Source organism: Lathyrus oleraceus, chromosome 2 (assembly GCF_024323335.1).
Source record: "Lathyrus oleraceus cultivar Zhongwan6 chromosome 2, CAAS_Psat_ZW6_1.0, whole genome shotgun sequence".
Lineage (NCBI taxonomy): Eukaryota > Viridiplantae > Streptophyta > Magnoliopsida > Fabales > Fabaceae > Lathyrus > Lathyrus oleraceus.
In genome coordinates, this window is record NC_066580.1 from 410,376,017 (window position 1) to 410,382,066 (window position 6,050).

The following is a 6,050-nucleotide window of genomic DNA, read 5'->3' on the forward strand; positions in this document are numbered from 1 at the left end:
CACCCCGATAATAATAAAATAATTGTTTAAATTAAGTTAATAATTTATTTATTAATTTAATTAAAATAATTGGAAATTTTATTATTATTATTTTTTGGATTATTATTATTATTCAGAAAGTATATAAGTTGGAATTTAGAAAAATCCCATTTTTGGTAAAAAGGTTATTTTCACGTGAAAAGAGAAAGGAGGCAGAAAAGGGAAAAGGGCAAAAAAGCCAAAGAACGAAGGTTGAAGGAAGGGAAAGCTTGAAGCTAACGGAAGTGCCGGATTGACTCAGGTAAGGGGGGTTTATCATCGATTAACGGGTATTATGGGATAGTATGTGATGGGTAGTGAGAAACCATTGAAATTGCCTCTGATTGAATGATATATGTGATGAACTTGTGAATATATTGATGAACGAAATTGGATGATAATTGATGAAATTCGTAGGAATTAGATGTAGTAAGGTTAACGATTTGATAAGTTGAATGCATCTGAGTTGTAATTGATAAAACGAACGAACATGTATGAAAAATTGGACTGTGAGAGGTTGGATCGGAAGGATCTCATAGCAGAGAGAACCCATAGCAGATCTGGAAGACTGTATTCTGGTCATACGCGTATGGCACTAGGCAATACGCGTATGGGTTGGCTTGGAAAGGGGGGTTTTGGCGCTGGTACGCGCCATACGCATGTGATACGCGTAATCCCTGGAGTGGTACGCGTATGGTGTATGCCATACGCGTATGAGTGGAAAAGATGATGATTTGAACGTGAAAACGTCTCTGTTGGTACGCGTATGAGGATGTGGTACGCGTAGCATACGCGTATGAGTGTGGGCGATACGCGTATGGGATGGGCGAGGAAATGCGCCATACGCGTATGGGCATAGGCGATACGCGTATGGGCAGACTTGTGGTTTTTCTGTGCTGTTGTTGTGCAGTTTTTAGTTGTGTAGGCTGAGTGATGTACTTAGCTCAGATGTGATGTTGTAGGGATCATTTCCCGTGGTGTTGAGTAGTATGGGTATTAGTAGAGTGTGCTAATACTGTATTTGGTTATGTGGCATGATGTGATATGCTTTTGTGATAAAATGTATTAATGATGTGTGATGATAAGCATGATGCTGTGAATGTATCAGTTATGTATGCATTTGTGAATAGACCGTTTTATGGCTTAGAGTGTGAACTTATGCCTATTATTGAATTGTTGCTGTTGTTGTTGCATTGCTAGGTGATTAGCATGCATATTCTAGCCTTTGGGGCTGTAGCTAATTCCCATGGTGAGGAATTAGTGAGTGAATCATTGTGGAATTGTTGTTGATGTTTGCATGCTAGATGATTAGCCTGCATAGTCTAGCCTTCGGGGCTGTAGCTAATTCCCACGGTGAGGAATTAGTGAGTGAGTCATTAGATCTCAAATGAGTGGGACTAGTGAGCTTAGTAGCCGCATCTGGATTTGATCGGTGAGCTTGAACTGTATGTTCAAGATTAGTCGGTACCGCATATGTTGAGTCTCATTGCATAATGAATGTATGGCATGTAATATGAATGGATGTATTCCAGTATTATATGTGTGTTGTGTGTTGTGCTGTTGATGTTGAGTATGGTTGAGATTATACATATGCTATATGTTACTGTTGGATATGACGTTTGAAGGGATATTGCCGTTGCTGAGTGCGTAGTCTGATTAGGGTGAATTGATGTGTTATTTACTTAGCATTACATGTTGTTCTATAATGCTTATTATATTGATTGAGGAACTCACCCTTACATCTATTTTTCAGGTAACGAGCAGTGAGTTGAGTAGAAGCTAGTGCTATGGAGTCTAGTGTCGTCCTTAGTGGGTCATGCTCTGGTAGATGTAACATCGGGAGGGAATGTTTGACTATGTTTTAATTTAGTTGTTCATTCAACTTTACATGTAATGTAGTACATGAATTGAATGTCGATGTTTGTACCCGCTGCGAATTATGCAAAAGAGTCTTATTTTGATTTAATAAATGAGCATGACAGGATATTTTGATAAATGTTGTGAAATGATTGTGTGACACCCTTCGGGGCATAATTACTCTGATTGATATGTTATTATTTTAATTAAATATTTTGGGGTATTTAGAAGGGTGTTACACATAATCCTAAATATTATTCTTTAATCCTCCATCTCGAACCGTCATGCATATCCATCATTGATCTTCACGGATATTTGTAATGTTGGATCATCTTCCTTGAGCTTATATCTTGAATATTAAAATTTAATTAAAGTACAAAAATACCAACGATACACAAATCGTTTATAAGTTGCATAAATACAAAATGATATATAAATTGTTTTTATCATATAAGTCACTGCATGTATAATATCAAACATATATAGACATTCAATTTTTATCATCTTATTCAAATTATTATCATGTTTTTATCACTTATTATAACATAATAAAGCCATTATGATTTAATCACTTGTTAAATCATATGGGTGGTACCATAATTCTAATTCAATTAGAATTAAAATATGGGTGTTATACATCAAACACATATAATATTTAATCACATATTAACCATATATTTTTAATGATGCTAAAATCAATAATGCACAATTTTTTATTTCATAATCAAATCATAAATAAAACCATGGGATTTTAATGGAACATTTAATTATATGTTATGATCAAAATTAAAATGTAAAATTAAACATCATATCAAACACCATCATAATTCTAATTCAACGACGGATTTGTCATGAGATCAATTTAATTAAAAAAATATCCTTAATATTCATTATTGGAATATTTAATTTTTCTTACAACCAATAAAATCAAATACTATAAGTGTTGTTCTAGGTTGATGATCATATACTTCTAATAAGTGTAAGATAAAAAAAAAATATAAACACAAATTTAAGTAACAAAGTTACACACACATGCACATGCACACAGGCGCGCGCGAGCGCACACAATATATATATATATATATATATATATATATATATATATATATATATATATATATATATATATATATATATATATATACCTTCCAATTAATTAAAACCATAATTTTAATCATGCATACTAATTCAAGAATACATTTTTTATTAAATAAAATTATGAACAAGTTAGCATCACCATGATCATATTAATATATGCAAGGTGCTCTGATATCATTGTAGGATTTTAGATGCTTATAGCAGAATTTCAAGAATCTTATTCTTTATTTCTAATTCCAGGATAATCATGCATATATGAATCATAATGAGTATACAATTATATACATTTGATGCGCGAATCCACGGAGGTGCTAGTTTATAATGAAGATCTTTGAGAACGTCAAACATCTTTTCTCTAGTGTTGGTCCACGAGGAACAACCGGATCACTACGTATGCTAGTACAGAAGGAGGGTACGAGTTTCTCTCTTTACTTTTGTGTCATGGAGAACCAAAAGATGGGAGGAAGATAATGTAATAATATCTCTATAATCTTCTCCATGTAACCTCTATCTTATATAGAGTTAAATGGAGAAAAATAGATTAAGCTCATAATGTAATACATTATGTGACTTAATCAATCCTATTAATGTCATTTCTCTTCCAATTCATAACCTCTCAATTTAATTCTTATGTTACTATTTGTGTGACCTTAACCCAATATTATTAGTAGTTGGTCTAATCTCTTTGTCCAATAAAACATAATTAACTTCTAGTAAAGCATTGTGATCATATAATATTATCGAATATTTTATCTCCATAAATTGTTCAATTATATTTGGACTATTAGACTGCATCGAAAGACAAAATTCTTCGTATTTCACTTTAAAGAGTCAATTATTTATTGAACTTATCCCTTGGATAATAGACTATGCATATCAACAAGACTAATCGTATTATCTACTCAATATCAAAAAATAGAACAAGACTCCTCTGGCATCTGAGGAATTAATCTCATTTTAATTAAAAATTCACTTTAACTTCGACAATGCCCAATAAATATTTTTTTAACGATATGATTTCACGTATGCAAATGATATTGAATATGTAAACTTTGTGGATTTGACAATGACAAATTCAAACAACGGTAACATGTATTTGTTGGTTTTGCATGTGTACTCAAATGTAAAAGCAATAGAAAACATATTCTAACAAGTTTGTGGGATTTGGATGCTTACAAAATAAATCGCCTATAAAATCTAAGTCTTCACATTTTCAAATCAAACACGCATACTTGTCATCATCAATTATCTTCATGGCATGTTGCATTTCAATCTTAAGACCTTTCAAAAGAATTATCATTCTTTCTGATCTTATGAATTTAGTTATTGATTCAATTGTCCTTGTTTTATCTTACAAAGAAATTTAATAGGAACCTTGGTGCAACATTGTACTTTGCTTCTTTGTTGACGTGTCTTACACCTTCTTCATTTAAATAATTTACAAATGAATTATCGAGCTAATTATTATTTTCGAAGTCCGCACATCACTTTATCTAACAATCCAATGAGAAACTTTCATGGTTTCACTCTAAGTTTAAACGAACAACCACGTTTTATATAACCGTTTGCAATTGAACTTTCATCTAACTTCTTATTGTTTCAAATCCTTTCACATCCCAATTCTATTTTTGTATTTCTTAATTTTTTGTTACATCTTCACATATGATCTTGTAGTAATCACCATCATTCTATTTTGAACATACCAACCTCTATAGCTCATATCAATACAATTTCTCTCATGTCAAGTTTTTATATGTTGTAAATACTTTAGTCAAATTTTCACATAAGAATTTGTTAATTATTTCAACATTTCATAAAAAAAAACTTTTGAAAAAAATAAAAAATCTAAAACAACAACCAATGAGAAAACTTCTACTTTAATTATTCAAACCATATGTTTTGTTTTAAAAACTTCTCATTTAAATATTCAAAATGAAAGTTACTCATTTCTAATTATCTTGAGAAATATCTGAATCAGAAGATTTATCACAAAAACCTCTAGTTTAAATATTAAATTTGAATATATATATATATATATATATGTGAATTGTTTAACCTCCGATTTCAATATTCAAATAAGAAATTTCACTAGAGTTTATTTTTCAGAAATATTTTCCACTTACTTATTTTGAATTTTTTTAGACTAATAGGATAAGTTTCAAAATATAATTTTTTTGTTAAAGAAAACAAGGGATTTTTTTTTGGGAGGAGGGGTAGGTCCAGAAAGGAATAATATGAAGCCCAATTTTCTCAAACAAGTTATGAAATTTTGGTCTATGGACTCGTACTCAATAATGACCCAAAATTAATGTGCAGTTTTTTTATAAAAAAAAAAAATACAGGTCTGTGAAAGTAGTTGTCAATTAAGTATGTCTTAAATTGAGGTGATGTATCCAAATTGCTAACTCAACCTTAAATAATGTACAATATTATAAGCTATCCAAATAAATAGAAGGAACATTCATGCATAGTTGTGTACCTTGACTTCCATGACAAAGTTACCATAATTTCTAATTTGATTGAAAGCCTAAAAAACTTTGTAGGGCACAATTATGTACACCTTTTCTTAAAGAGAATAACTACGTGAATGATGGAAAGTGAAGCAAGAAAAAAATGTAAGATTGAGACAGGGAACAAAGCCACAATTAATGTTAATGGTTTCTTGTCAAAATCTAGCACATTATCTTTTAATCTCTACTCTAACTAGATATGTGGGGAACCTTATCATCCATTGCTCCCTAAAAAACATGTATTCAAAATATTCCATCTTTTACTTTCTTTATTATTATTATTATTTTTCTTGGTGGGTATCAAGAAAGAAATGGGATATATACTATACAACTAAATGGGGTTGTAGCCAAGACTCAAATGGAAAAAAAAGAACCCTATAGTACTTTTAAAGTGTTTAAATATGTGGGGTTCAAGTCAAGGAAAATTCTTATTGATGGGTTATGATCTATTTTCAAAGGCATATATTTATTTTTCATATTAGGAAAAAAAGTTATCCCTGAAATGATTTTTCATAAGAATATTATTGAAATCATCCATTATTTTTATTAAAGAAAAGGATATATATG